The sequence below is a fragment of the Neovison vison genome, chromosome 4, assembly GCF_020171115.1.
Source record: "Neovison vison isolate M4711 chromosome 4, ASM_NN_V1, whole genome shotgun sequence".
NCBI classification, from domain to species: Eukaryota; Metazoa; Chordata; class Mammalia; order Carnivora; family Mustelidae; genus Neogale; species Neogale vison.
In genome coordinates, this window is record NC_058094.1 from 162,528,872 (window position 1) to 162,545,663 (window position 16,792).

A 16,792-nucleotide genomic window follows, 5' to 3' on the forward strand; every position below is an offset into this window, starting at 1 on the left:
AACTTTTCTTTCCTGCAGCACCCATCTAGTCCTCTTTTCTGGAATAATGCAATCAGATACCAACATGCTTTAGGGTCATAGTTCTGGGGAAAATGCTCTTTGACTCCACATTCTAACTCTTCCCTCTTCCTCTGCTCTTTATTTTTTAAAAACCTCTGAAAGATTTGCCAATGTCGCTGCTTGCATTTTATCACCTCTTATAACAGATGAATGATGGCCACAAATTCTTTAATACTTCTACTGAGGAGTGGGCACATGACCTTGCCCTCAAGTGGGTGCTGACCCTGGGAATGCCTTAATTCATAAAATTTAGTGGTGCTATTCAAGTTTGCAGGCACAGCCTCAGAGGCCAACAGCTTCCACCCCCTGTCACTTGGAACACTTGCCCTTAAACCTTGAACTTATGTATAATAAATCTGATCAAACTATTGGAATGCTCAAGGAAAGGTTCTGAACACATGGAGAGGGAAAGTGACCAGACTTCTAGCCATCCCCTCCAAGGCAGAAGACTAGACACCAGACAAGTCCATCCACCAACTGAATACCATTGAGTCACCCTAGCTGACACCATGTGGAGCAGAAGAATCAACCTACTGAGCCCTGCCCAAATTCTTACTCATTGTTTATGAGCATCAGAAAATGGTCCCTTGATTCAGCAACTAACTTTAGAGAATATCTCCATTCTCTCCTTAACCTATTCTAGTATAGCTTGTGTTCCTTTGACTCAACTGTAGAACTTACTTTTATTAAACCACCCATAATATCCATGTTATCAAATCTGGTGGTTACTTCTTCGCCGTAACCATATTCAACTTGTAACCACATTGACCACAGATCACAACTCCCTTTTCAAATACTTACCTGTTTTGGATTCTGTGATCCCATCCTCTTCCAATTTTTTCCTTACCTTCCTCATATTTGCAGTGTCCTCATGTCACTGACCTCTAAATTATGAAACCCTAGGACTTGTTCTAAAATATTTTCTCTATACATTCTCTCGATGTGATTCTGTCAACTCCAGTAGACACGATTAGATACAGTTAGATACGATTGTTATGCTGGTGTTTCCAAAATATACCCATCTACCTCAAGCCTATTACTGTGGCTCTAATAAATCATCCTTGATCTTTTTAGCCAAAGTAGCACACCCCATCTCCAGCAACCTTTTGATGTTATCCCATTTCTTTCATTACTCATTATTTTTGAAATAATTTTATTAATTTCCTTATACATTTGTGGTCTATTGCTGTCCCACAAATGGAAGCTCCTTGAGTTTGGGGGTTTTGTCTTATTTCCCGTGATGACCTCAAAGAATGGAATGGAGCCTTGCAAAGAATGGTCGTTTATTAAACATTAATGACGGGTTGGTTGGTGAGTGCTCACTTTGTGCTCCCTAACTAATGCCTGGTTTATACCCTCAGTAGAATGTCTAATAGTCTCCTTAAAATGTGTCCAGAGCAGAACTCTTGATTCCCCACCCCAATATGCTATGTCCTCCAATCTCTCCACACTTCAGTAAATGGCAGATCTATCCTCCAGGTGCTCAAATTCAAAACCTAGACAGCTACATTCACCCATCCCTTTCTCTAATATCTCCTTGCACCAAATATATTAATCAGTCCTCTAGGCCTTCCTTCTGTATTGATTATCTATTGGTTCAGAACAAATGTGTCAAAATCTAACAGTTAAAAACAACAAACATTTATTATAACTTCTGGGGGTCAGTGACCTAGGTGTGGCACAACTGGGTATCTCTGGCTAAAGGTCTTTCGAGAATTGACAGCTGAGCTGCTAGTCAGAGTTGTTGTGATGGTTAATTTTAATGTGTTAACCTAACTGGGCTAAGGGATGCCTAGATAGCGGATAAATTATTTCTGGGTGTGTCTGTGAGAGTGTTTCTGGAAGAGATTAACATTTGAATAAAAAACTGAGTAAAGACCATCAATCTTCATTAATGTGCATCGACATCATCTAATCCTGGGGGGTCTGGATAGAACAAAAAGGTGGAGGAAGGACAAATTCTCTCTTTACTTGAGCTGGGACATCCATCTTTTTCTGCCCTTGGATATCAAAGCTTCCAGTTCTTGGACCTTCAGAATCTGGAAATTAGGTCAGCGACCCCCGTATTTCTCAGGCCTTCAGACTGGGTTGAATTATACCACTGGATTTCCTGGCTTACAGATAACATATTGTGGCATACCTCAGCCTTCATAATCATGTAGGCCAATTTCCATAATAAATCTCCTCTTTATCTATCTCTCTGTCTGTCTGTATATCTATCTATCTATCTATCTATCATATATACTATTGATTCTGTTTTTCTGGAGAACCCTGGCTGATATAGATCTACCCTCATCTGAAGGTGCACTTGGGGGTTGGTAGAAGAGGTAAAATCAGCTTCCAAGATGACTCACATAGTTGATGGTAGTCTTTGGTCTCTTGCCTCATGAGACTTTCCACAGAGCTGTAGCATAATAAAGTAGCTGATATCCCACAAGGTGAGCAAACTAACAGAGCAAGACAGCATGCCCCCACAATGGAAGCCACAGTCTTTCCACAGAAGTGACACCTCTTTACTTCTCTCATATTCTCTTTGCTAGAGGCAAACAACTCCAGTCCACATTCAAGGAGAGGAGAATTAAGCTCCACCTCTTGAGGGAAGGTATATCAAAGAATGTGTGACATATCTTTAAAACCCACAACTTGCAAATAAATATCAAATCAACCCACTTTTTTCCACTTCCACCGCTGTCACTCTGATCCAGGCTCCCGTTGTCTCTAGGCTCAAACAAAACAAAACAACCCCAGAAAACCTCTTCGCTCTTCTTCCCCTAACCCCCAATCCATTCTCCTCAGTGCAGCTAGAGTAAGCTTTTAAAAGTGTATGTCAGATCATATCATTTCCCCATTTCTCATTTTACTTTCTTATCATGGCCTAAAAGGTCATACAAGGTCTGGCCTGAGCCTGTCATCTGACGTGATTTCTTATCATTCCCTGGGCATAATGTTCCAGCAACATTAGCCTTCCTATCCTTCTGTAAACCTGTCAGGCTTATTACACCTCATCATTTTTGCCTTTGTTATCCTTTGGCTAGAATGCTCTCCCCATCCTTACCTGCTTCCTGACTGCTCCCTGAATTTTTCTTTTCCGTCATTCAGATCTTGGCTGAGAGGCCATTATCAGCATTACTATCTATAACACCCTTTGCATTCTCTGCCCATCGTAAGTCACTAAGACATCAGTCACTGGTTAATGCCAGTGCGGAGTTACTGATTGTTAGAATAGTGACATATCTCTGCTCTGGTTGGTGAATACTTCAGGCCCCCCCCCAAGAACTCCTCCCCAACACGGACCATTCCCCTTCCCCTAGAACTCTCCCTCCACCTCCACACACACACATAATTTGTCATGATCCAGCAACTAAGGGTTATTGCCTGCCAAGACACGGTTTCCAGGAGTCTTTTCCCACACAGTGCCCCAGTCAGTCGTGACTGAGAATGTGCTGTAGAGATCGTTAAGGACTCCATCATCCTTGCCTTCACATCACTCTTCACCCTATGGAACCAACTTGTTTATCTTTTTGTTTACTTGTGGACAACCTCACCAGCATGTGAACTGAGGAGGACATAGACCTTGACTAATTTGTCATCTGCCTTCTTTTCAACTCCTAAAACAGTTTCTGGCACAGTAGGTGCTCAAAACTTTGGAGAAGGAATGAAAGAATGAATAAATAAATGGCAGGGGATGGGGCATAAAGGAGGCAGGAGGGGCAGGGACTGGAGGGTGAGTTGGGGAGTAGACAAGAGATACCATGCTCCCCTCCTTTGACCCACTTGATTTATTAGCTTACTGATTTATTTATTGAATAAATTGGGCAATATATGAATATTCTTTCCAACTTGTTCTACCCTGTGAGAACTTCGAGCCATCATTCTTAACTCTTTCTGAAGGGACTCAACTAACTTTGAGACTCTGCCGAATGCAGTAACCTCGCCCTTGGGTTCATGTATATGCAAAACACTCATGCCAGCTTTCAGTCGTCTCATAGGTCCATCCCTGAAACCCTTAGTGACCGAGGCTAGATATTAAGAATCCTTGTCTGAAAGAAAAGTGAAAACTCCTTGAATAATTAATGATCTCCCATCAGTTACTTTGAAAGTTCTACGGTCTATGGAAATGCTGCTCTGGGCTTTTGCACCTACCGTTTTGTTTGAAACACTTTTTTCCCATAACATCTCTATTCCCCATTTGTGATATAACCAAATCCTACTTGATCCTTCAGGCACAAGTTTGGAATTTACTTTGGCTAGTCTTTCTTGATCCCAAATTCTTAAATACCCTTTTCATACCTCCTTTGCACTGTGTGTCTTTATTATTCTTCCTGCTCTGTATTATTAATATCTTATTACTTTTCTCTTTTTCTCATTAGACTATAAGCTCATATAATACTGCCTTGTTTATTGTTATAGCCCCAAAGCCTGGGGTAGCAGCAAACACAGGTGAGGTGCCCAATATATATTGAATTAACAAATGAATGAATGTTTGAAAAGTATTACAGGAGCCTCTGGAATACTTTAATATTTTACTAACTTCATTTTATTTTACTTTAATATTTTATTAACTTTAAAATGTCATCAGTGTTAAATAATTATTTTCTTTTAATTTTTTATTGCTTTAATTACTTTATTATTTTACATACCACTGGAAAGAAAAAAACCTGTCAATTAGTTTACAATGCAATTAGCATATAATTGTTAATTTTAACAAACTGTAAAATGAAGATAGCTCTAAAGAACCATCAGTTATACACTAATTTTCTATTTTGAAGATGTTGAAATGTATAAAAAAGGCTGTATGTGGGTCCATGAAATATGAAAATTTCAAACTTATGGAAGGTTATGGGAGCTTTTAAAATTAGAATTCCTTTTTATTACCGCAATTTATAACCCAACATTAAAAAAAAAACTGTAAAAAATTCAGTAAAAAATTCACCTTCACTTTTATAATTCCTTTCCTTTCTTACCTTATTCCTCATGTACTAAGTATTTATTGGCACATGTTAAAGCATTACTTCCTAAATATATTTGGTAAAAAACACACATACTTATTCTTTTATTTTCCCACGAAAACCAGAATTCACAGAGTAGTCAATAATATCTCTCACTGCATTGGCTGAGAACCAGAGCCAAATTTACCAAGTTTTTAAAAAAAATTTTTAACAACAACAACAACAACAAAAATGATTTATTTGTAACACAGCCCAGTCTTCACCACTTAATTTTGTGCAAGTACAAAAGAATTGGTTTGGTGGGTGTGCTTGGTATTCTTCCCTAGAGGCTGCTGATCCTTGCTGGCACTAACTACAATGAACTCAAGAGTTTGGAAGTGTGAAATTCTCATTTCCTTAGAACTCCAGGAACACCATTCTGCCTTCCATTAAATATAGGTAAAAACATGAAACCGAAAGCCCTGGATTTTGAATACTAGATCCACCATCACTCTTGGCAATTCTCTAGTAGCAGAAATCACATCTGTAAAATGAAGAGCATTCCCATGGGTGTGTTGGAGGAAGTAAATGAGAAAGTATCTGCAAAACCTCTATGTAGATATAAAGCAACTGCAGTGCCAACAATGAAGTTCTATCAAGTGGGAAAAGGAACACTTTAAAAAGTGCTCTTGGATATGTGGCAAGATGGCGGAGGAGTAGCAGACTGAAACGACATCAGATCCCAGGCGTTTAGCTACATAGGTATCAAACCATTCTGAACACCTACAAACCCAAAGAAGATCAAAGAGAAATAGAGCAGCAATTCTAGAAACAGAAAATCGACCATTTTCTAAAGGAAGGATGTGCAGAGAAGTGAATCTAAAGTGATGGGAAGATAGACCATGGGGGGAGGGGCCGGCTCCCAGCAAGCTGCAAAACAGTGGAGTAGAAAATCAAAACCTTTAGAAGTCTGCTTCACGGGGGGGACATTGCTCCAGAGGCTAAGTGGGGGTGGAGCCCTCATGGGGACAGTGTGGTCTCAGGACCCACGGGGTCACTGAAAGATTGGGGGTGTCTGAGTGTGGCAGAGCTGCCAGGTATCAGAGCAGGGAAGCCAACTGCAGAGATGGAGCAGAGTAGTGAGCTCTCAGCTTGGATTTACCTTAAACCGTGATCCAAGGCACAGTCAGACCACTGCTCTTCAAGCAGGGACCCCATAAGTGGCAGATGTGGGGAGGCTCATCTTCCTGCTCTGGGAGAAGCAGCATGGCAGGAATCTGCTGGGTTTAGAGACTCAAAACGGGGCTCTGTGCCAGAGATAGAAACACTCAGTCAGAGAAGCTGAAAGACAAGCAACTATTGCACCACGAGGGGAGAATTTGAGAGATAAGTGATACCATAAGACAAAACAATATTAGAATAATTGGGATTCCAGAAGAAGAAGAAAGAGAGAGGGGGGGCAGAGGTATATTGGAGTGAATTATAGTAGAGAATTTCCCTAACATGGCAAAGGGAACAAACATCAAAATCCAGAGGCACAGAGAACCTCCCTCAAAATCAAGAAGAATAGATCCACACCCTGTCATCTAATAATATAACTTACAAGTCTTAGTAACAAAGAGAAATTCCTGAAAGCAGCTCGGGACAAGAAGCCTGTAATATATAATGGAAGAAATATTAGACTGACAGCAGACTTATCCACAGAGACCTGGCAGGCCAGAAAGAACTGGCATGATATATTCAGAGCACTAAATGAGAAAAGTATGCAGCCAAGAATACTATATCCAGCTAGGCTATCATTGAAAATAGGAGAGAGAAAAATCTTCCAGGACAAACAAAAATTAAAAGAATTTGCAAACACCAAACCAGCCCTACTGTAAATATCAAAAGGGGTCCTCTAAGCAAAGAGAGAGCCTAAAAGTAGTAGACCAGAAAGGAACAGAGACAATATACAGTAACAGTCACTTTACAGGCAACACAATGGCACTAAATTAATATATTTCAGTAGTTATGCAATAGTTACATATCTTTCAATAGTTATCTATAGTAAATGGGTTAAATGTCCCAATCAAAAGACACAGGATATCAGAATGGATAAAAAACAAAAACAAAAACAAAACAAAACCCATCAATATACTATCCACAAGAAACTCATTTTAGACCCAAAGACACCTCCAGATTTAAAGTGGGGGGCGGAAAACAATTTACCATGCTAATGGACATCAGAAGAAAGCTGGGTGGCAATCCTTATACCAGATAAATTATGGTGGTATGGTTATGATATATTATGATATGGTGAGTACTGTGAAGTGTGTAAGCCTCATGATTCACAAACCTGTACCCCTGGGGCAAATAATACAGTATATATTAATAAAAATAAATTAAAAAAAATTCCTCTCACCTGCACAATCTCACAACATCCTGGTTAATGGGATATGACCGACATTACTAACTACACGAAATGCACAGTCATCTAGTTAGGAAGTATAGGATTCCCAGATGTGGTTGTCTAGCTTTGGTGATCCTAAATTTGTGTGCACCTAAGCACAGACTGTCCAAGTATAGAAGGCAAAATCAGCAGAACTATATGATATTGCTGCAGTTATCTAAGCACACATTTCAAAAATGGAAAAACCTGAAGAAAGCAGAAAGACAGAAATAGTAGAGATAAGACCAGAAATCAATGAGATTAAAAAAAAACACAAAAAACACCCAGATTTTAAGAAAGACTTATCCAGGGGCGCCTGAGTGGCTCAGTGGGTTAAAGCCTCTGCCTTTGGCTCAGGTCATGATCCCACGGTCCTGGGATCGAGCCCCACATTGGGCTCTCTGCTCAGCAGGGAGCCTGCTTCCTCCTTTCTCTCTTTCTGCCTGCCTCTCCCCCTACTTGAGATCTCTGTTCATCAAATAAATAAATAAAATCTTTAAAAAAAAAAAAAAAGAAAGAAAGAAATACTTATCCACCATGTGGAATATTATTCAGTCATAAAAAATAATGACGTCCGGATACATGCTGCAATATGGATGAATCTAGAAAATATGCCAAAGGAAATAAGCCTGACACAAAAGGCCACCTAGTGTGTGAATCCATTTATATGAAGCAGCCGGAAGAGGGAAACACACAGACAAAGCAGATTGGTAGTTAACACGGGCTGGGGGAAAAGGGTAAGGGAGAGTAACAGCTTAATGGGCATGGGTTTCCTTTTGGGGGGATGAAAATATTTGAGCAGTTGATAGTGGTTATAGTTTCACAATATTGTGAACATATTAAATACCACTGAACTGTATGCTTTAAAATGGTTAAAATGGTGAATTTTATGTTATGTCAATTTTACAACAAAAAATTAAATAGAGGGGTTCCTGGATAACTCAGTTAAGTATCTGCCATTGGCTCAGGTCATGATCCCAGGGTCCTGGGATTGAGCCCTGCATTGGGGGAGGGGGAGTCCCTGCTCAGCAGGAAACCTGTTTCTCCCTCTCCCTCTACTATTCCCCCTGCTTATGCTCTCTCCCTGTCTTTGTCAAATAAATAAATAAAATCTTTAAAAAAATTAAATAGAGAAGACAAATCATTCAAAACGTGTTTACTGAAAATACCAATAAAATGTATAAACATCTAGTAAGACCCACAGGGAGAGAGAGATTAAAAATTCTAAGTATGGGGAATGAAGAACAGAATACTACTGCAAGTCCTAAAGCTATTTGAAAAATTAAAAGCATATTTTGAACTACTTTATTCCACTATATTTACAAATTAAAATGAAAAGAATGAATTCTTAAACTTACCAAAAATACCCAAGAAACAGAAAATCTCAATATTTTTATATTTATTAAAGAAATTGAATCCATAATTTAAAGCCTTCAGTCTTGAATAACTTCATGAATGAAAAAGTTCTAAACATTTAAGGAAGAAAAAAATACCAATTTTTACATAAATTCTTCCACAGAATTAAAAAAAAAACCCTTTCTCAATTCTTTCATCAAGCCTACATAACCTTGATATTAAAACCTAATGATAGGGGGCGCCTGGGTGGCTTGGTGGGTAAAGGCCTCTGCTTTCGGCTCAGGTCACGATCCCGGGGTTCTGGGATCAAACCCCGAGTCTGGCTCTCTGCTCAGCAGGGAGCCTGCTTTCCTTCCTCTCTCTCTGCCTGCCTCTCTGCCTGCTTGTGATCTCTGTCAAATAAATAATAAAAATTAAAAAAAAAAATTAAACAAACAAACAAAAAAACCTGATGATGTATTACAAGAAAGGAAAATTAAAATTGCAGCCAATATTTATCATAAATATGAACATCAGTACCATAAAAAAAGGATTAACGGATTGAATCCACAATATATAAGCAGGTAATATATTGTGACCAAATGAAGAATATACTCAGTATCCAAGTTTGGCAGAGAGCTTTAAATGCATCATATACTTGATAGACTAAAAAAGAAAAATAAATTGATTATCTTAATAAATGCAGAGAAATATTAAAGGGTCCTAATAAATTAAAAATGGAATGAAAATGTTCTAATCAGACAAGGAACAGTAACTAAAAGGGAAAAGCTAGAGCAAACATTGTATTTGTTGAGAAATTGAAAGCTTTCCCTGGTGATTAAGACAGAGACAAGGATACTTGCTATTATCATCTATATGCAACATTAAACTAGAAGAAACAGATACATACAAACATAAATAAATAAATCCAAGATTGGAAAAGAAAATCAGGAGCATACTTTATTCATTATTAGAAGAATTAAATTTTATTCATTATTAGAAGAATTAAATTTTATTTATTCTTATTCATTATTAGAAGACTTAAATTTTAATAATGTTCATGGTCCCCATTCAATGCTGGCATTCAGTGCAATCCCCATCAAAATTGTAGTGAAGTTTTGTAGTAATTGACAAGCTGATTCTAAACTTAAACAGAAGTACAAGTAAAGAAGAACTTTAGAAATTTTGAGGAAGAACAACTTTGGGGGATTTTACTACCTAAAATTAAGACTTACTCTAAGTCTACTATAATTAAAACAGTGTGATGTTGGTTCAATGATTGTCAATCTCGTGAAGCAGAATAAAGAGTCCAGATATAATCCCCCATGCGGATGGTCACCTTACTTATGACAAGGTGCCACTACAATCTGTGGGAAAGGATTTCTTTTCAATAAATAATGTCGTACCAATTGAATATACATGTGGCTACAAATGAACCCTGATTTCTACTCACAGCATACACTAAAATATACGCCAAATAGGGGAGAAATTTAAATGGGGAAAGTTAAAGTTAGACAATAAATCTTTTATAAGATAAGAATGAAGCATATTTTGTAATCTACTTAAACAGGAAACTTCTTAAATGGGAAACACAAAGCAATATCCATAAAAGAAAATATTGATATCTAAGTTATCTAAGATTTCATTAAAATTGCAAATTTTCTGTCCATCAAAGACATGATTGAGAAAGTGAAAAGACTCATCAAAAAATGAAAGAATATATTTTCAATACAGGTATCCACAAAGAACCCACAACTACAAATTAATAAGAAAAACAATGTCAACCAGATTTTAAATGGCCCAAATTTGAACATTCCCTGTACAAAAGAAGACTCCAAATGGCCAATAAGCCCAAGAAAATGTGTTTGATTTTCATTATCCACCTGAGGATTGCAAGTAAACATCACAATGAGATATGCCTACACACCTATTAAAATGGTTAATTTTTTTTTTATATAATTAAGGAAAATGACACTAGTAAGATTTGGGAAGGAAGTGGAGCAACTACAGCTCTAACGTTGTGAGTGGGAGGGTACTTTGGTGCAGAAACTTTGGAAAACTGCTTGTCAGTATCTACTAAAGCTGCACATACTGTGCACCCCATTAACCAGTGATTTCAGTTTTGCATAAATGCCCAATAGGGGTGTTTACATTAAAGTACATCTGTGCATTAAATGAACAAGAAAATTCATTGCAGCTTGGTTCATCATATTTAAGAAATCTGTATACAACATAAATGTCTAGCAACAGTGGCATGGATAAATAACTTATGGTATATTCATCCAATGAAATACTGGCTTATTTATCACTCATGCACATGTCCATTGCAGGTTGGCAGCAGTTCTGTGTCCTGTCATCACCAATTCAGGATCCAGTCTGGCAGTGCAGACTGTATCTAGAGTACTACCAAATTGGGGGCAAAGAGAAAAGAGACACAGTGAAACACATACCAGCTTTTAAAATTTCTACCAGGAAGTGACCTCTATTCCTTCTATCGCCATTTCATTGGACACAAGAGGTCATATGTCCACTCTTGAGCACAAGAGCTCAGAGATTATCATCAGCCTGCTGAGGGTCATACACCAAGAAGAGAACCAGAGCAGCTGAGCAACAGTTATCCAGTTTACCATAGAGGTTGAGAAGGTGAGTATCTGTCTTCTCTTCTTGGGCAAAAGGGAATGATGTGGAACGTCCGTGTCTGGTTCCTTAGAACTAGAGATTGGGAGAAGATTTCAGAAGCACATGACTTGGTGAGAGACTGTGTGTCAGGGAAAATCCTGAAAAGGAGTGAGGGCAATAAGAAAAAGACAGGGAAAGGACCAAAATATTTAAATCTGTTAAGGTAGCACACATCTGACTTTATTATTTCCATTTATTATGTGTGTTGTCTTTGTGTGTGTGTGTGTGTGTGTGTGAGACTTTTAGCATTTATGATTGCTTTGAATGCTAGTGGGATTCTCTAGAATCCATTCATGCACAATTCATTTTCCCAAGATCTTGAGTTTACATTCTACGCAGACAATCTTCATATTCATTGCAGAAGCCACTGTTTTTTCCGTAGTAGAAATTACTAACATTTTGCATTAATACTCCACCTGTGCTTCCTTTAGGTTTTACTTCCTTAGATTTTACTTCTTAATACAATCAATAATATTCTAGAGGTTTCTGTGATTCACAAGGGCTCCTGCGGTGGGCAAAGCCTAGAGCTCTAAGAGCACAATTTTTGTGGTTAAGTGTTCATTTCACTATTTCCCAAAGTCATCCCCGATGGTCTGAGCTTTTTCTACTTCTCTTCTAGAGAGTATCAGATTAATTGTCTTAAAGGTTTCCCATTACATTCTGTGCTCCAACTCAAGCACATTCCTCTTGGTTTTCCTCAATTGGATTACTTGCTCTCAAATATGCTAATTATGGTATTTTGCATCTCCAGTAAATTGCTTTCCCAAACAACCGCATTGTGTGGGAAAAATGAGTTTTGGCAAAAGGTACATGATTTGTTTTCTTGCTATTGACAAATTCCTCCCATATTGTGACAAACAATATGAACAAGTACATCAATAATAGCGAGTGTGCATTCTGGTCGTACTCATGGAGGGGACATTAAATCAGCACCGTCCATTTTTCAGCACCCTTTGGGTGCCATGTTTTAGAGCCCTTGCACATATTAGAACTGTGCAGGGAGATTTTTATAAAACACCAGCCCCTGAACCTCAGTTGTGGGGGCAGGGGAGGAGGTGGTCAGTCTCATGTCTTCTAGTGTGCCTTTTTGTATGGCAGAAGAGGAAACTCGAACCTATTATTTTCCCAAAAATCTTGAAGCCACAACACAGGATATAATTCTGTGTCTATAGATCAGAATGGCTTAAGTGAGATTAAAATTTGAAACCGATTGAAGAAAGAGTCTGTATTGCAAGCATCCGGTTTGCTGGTGTGGATCTTGGCTACAGATGTGTTTCCGAACCCTAGAGTGCTTTTGATTCCTGGGTCTCACCTGTTGTGGCTCCAACCATCTATCCCCTCACCAAAGATGAGTGAAGTCCCCTAGATCCTCTGTATCCTTGCCACACTGTCAACACTTGGCAATATGAGCCTTTTAATTTTTCACAATCTACTAGGTACAAAGCAATTTAGAGTGCTGTTATTTTTTTTTTTAATATTTTATTTGTTTACTTGAGAGCGAAAGAGTGAGAAAGAGAGCACAAACAGGGGGAAGGTCAGAGGGAGAAGCAGACCCCCACTGAGCAGGGAGCCCGATATGGGGCTCAATCCGGGAACTCCAGGATCATGACCTGAGGTGAAGGCAGCCACTTAACCAACTGAGCCACCCAGGTACCCCTAGAGTGCTGTTTTAAAAGACACTTCTCCAATTACTAAGAACTCTCAGCATCTTTTCATGTGCTTCACTTTTTCCCCTTTCTTCTGTAAATTGCTTCTTCACACCATTTGCCTCTGATTCTTTGGGGTTACTATCTCCACTTTTTTACTTCTAGAGTTCCTAATATATTGTACTTAATAATACCTTGTCAGTTTGACATTGCAAATATTTCTCATTCTGGTATTTGTCCATTATCTTCGTCAATGGTGCCCTTCCCTGAATGGAAATTCTTCATTTTGATGACTCAAGTTCAACCAATTTTTTTGTCATAGGGTTTATATTTTTGAAAAACTTTTTGGACGTCCTTCCCTTCCCTTGGGTCATAAAGATACTCTCCTACGTTATCTTCTATTAACTCCAAAGATTGTAGACCCTTGTTTGGTAGTTATCCAGTGATGGGACATAGTTTTATTTCCTTCCATAGAGCAAGTCCATTCTCCTAATGTCATCTCCTAAGCAAACATCCCTTGCCTGTTAATTAGTACTGCTACTTTATCTGATATTAATTCCCCAAAGAGAAATATCGCTGAGATCTCTATTCTCTTCCATTGATCTGTTTGTTTATTTTTCCTTTCACAAATACCAAACCATTTTTATTGTTAGGCCTACTTCTGCCCTTCATTTTTATCTTTTAAAGTCAACTTAGGTCTTCCATATGCATGAAAAATCTATTGTGAGATATATTATATGTGACATATATATGGCACATATATCATAAATATATATTTATATATCATAAATATATATTTATAAATATACATATTTATAAATAAGTACTAGAAATATATTTATAATATATAATATATATTTATATATATTTATGATATATATTTATACAGTTATGTAATGATTATTAAAGAAATAATCAATTTATTTATTATTATTTAAAGAAATAATAAATCAAGAAATGTAATTTTGTCAGTACCCCAGAAGTTTTACCTTGTGTCATTCCCTGACCACAATCCCCACCTTCCCTAGAGGCAGCCACTATCCTAACTTCTGTGATAACTATCACCTCTGTGTTCTAACTTAATCACTTATTCATGCGTCCTCAAACAACATTGTTTAATTTTGCTTCTTTTGGAATTTTCCACAGATAAAAGCATACTACATGTATTCATTTTGTTGTTGTGTTGTTAGCTCAACATTTATGTTATTCGTGGAATTCATCCATGTCCTTCCATATAGCTCTAATTGTGGAATACATGGCTAGGTAGTATTTCACTGTCTGGATTTACCATGATTTATTTATCCATTTCAACTTTATCAACACTTGGTTGTCTCTAGTTTTTAGTTCCTGTTAATGTGATGATTTTTTTATTACTAACTAATTTTCTAGAATGAGTATAGAATTATGATTTCCAAAATTTCTTTGAGTTTGCTTAAGGTATATGGTAAAGGGCACTAGCTACCTACACAAACCCCTCCTTTCTGGGCAGAAAGCTCCCCAGCGAAACTAGATTTTCCAGTCTGGCTTTCAGTTAGCTATAGCTGTATCACTGTGCCCTTATTCACAAAAGGTCAGTGGAAGTGGCTGGTGCCAATTCCGGGTTGGGCCTGCAGACACTTGGTGCACCTCCTTATACTCTCTCCCATTTCCATGGGATGGAATCTAGTATGATGACTGACCATGAAGAGGACAATGCTCTACAGAACAAAAATGCCAGCTGTGAAAAAACTGCTAGGCCCCTGAAGTACCACAAGGATTTGAATTTTCACACTGATCTGCTCAGGCACACTTATCTGCTATTTTTTTTTTTTTTTACATCAAAGAGATTAGAAATGTATTTTTTAAATTAGCAAGCACTTATATAACCTTGGCATGTAACAAGAACTGGTAAGTTTTACATAGATTACCTCTTTTAATCCTTTTACCAACTCTAGGTGGTAGTTACTATTGTCACCTCAATTTTCTCTATTTATTTATTTATGTATTTTTTTTTTTATAATAGGGACTTTATTTTTTTTTTAAAGATTTTTTTTTTTTTTTTTTTTTGACAGAGAGAGATCACAAGCAGGCAGAGAGGCAGGCAGAGAGAGAGGAGGAAGCAGGCTCCCTGCTGAGCAGAGAGCCCGATGTGGGCCTCGATCCCAGGACCCTGAGATCATGACCTGAGCCGAAGGCAGCGGCTTAACCCACTGAGCCACCCAGGCGCCCTTATTTATGTATTTGAGAGAAAGAGCAAGAGCGAGAGAGAGAGAGAGAGAGAGCAGGGGGAGGGGCTCTGGGAGAGGAAGAGAATCTCAAGCAGATTTGAGATCAGCCAAGCACAGAGCTTCACACAGAGTTCGATCCCACGACCCCGGGATCATGACTGAACTGAAACCAAGAGTCAGATGCCCAACCAAGCAGGCCACCTAGGCACCCCATTACCTCAATTTTAAAGATAACAAAACCGAGACTCAGACAAGGCCAGAGTTGCACAGTTAGTAAGCAACTGAATTGGGATTCAAACCCAGAGAATTAGATTCCCCAATCTGTGCTCTCACCCACTATGCTGGACTACCTGTTAGCAATGTCTATGTTCTTTAAGCCACTATATTTGGGGTTACTTTGTTACTAGAGCTTAGCATGACCTTAGAAATATAGAAATTTGAACCTAAAAATGGCTTTCTAAGAATAATCTTAAATATGTGGTTAGACTCGAGTTGAGGAAACAGATACCACAGGCTGCAAAATTGGAAACCCTTGTAATGTCATCACAAAAATGTATAATAAAACTGTTTCTTGCAGTCATCTGAAAGGTTGGCCACTTAACCAGACAGTCACAAGACTGTTAATGCATGTTGGCTGTTCTTTGATGTTTGTAATAGAGGACAGTAAGGAAACGGTGTGCTCAGGTAGAAACTAGTGGACCAAAAGCAGAAAACTACTGAGAAGGTCTAGAAATTTGTTTCTGTGTCCCAGCAACAGGAGGTAGGATTGCTATGACTCGTAGCTTTTCCCAAATGATCTAGCACTGTGCAAGTTTATATTGACGGTATGGCCTCATTTTACCTGTTAGATAGCCTCAAAGGAGACAGACTTTCAATGAGAGCAATGGCTAGACATGGAAACAAGGAAGTAAAGCGGGCTTGAAAGCATTGTTCAAAAAGAAATCTGAGCGTGTTGTTGTTGGCACCTGGCACTGAATGAAAACAGACACGGAAGCCTATCGGGTTTCTCAGATACTTCTATTTCCACAGCAACCAGAAGCCTGCCCTGAAAATGTCCTCAGACTCCAAACCGATACTCTAGGAAGAGGGCTACTAAAATTTCAGTCTTCCCAGCATCCGCTTCAGACACGGCCTTAAAGCGCGAAGCACTAGGAAACATTCCCGAGAGGAAAAATTTGGACTCACAGAGAACGTGAGAAAGAGAACTGCCAAGACAAGGAATCTTCTCAACTCCTCTCTGGTGTAATAATCTCTTTGTTCCAGAGCCGGGTGTGTTCCGTTCCTCCTTTCTTTTACTAGGAGTGTTTTAGTTCATACGCAATCATCGTAATTGGATATGTGTATGGGGCAATACTTTTATTTTCTAGGCTGCCACACGCAGCCATATATGGACGTGATGCAGAGGTCAGAACATCACCCAGAGGTCCTGTGCTTTGAGCTGGATACAGAAATTGGGTAGAAATTTAGTTTATGTTCCTTGGCAAGGGAGAAGGGTGCGGAGGGATGTTT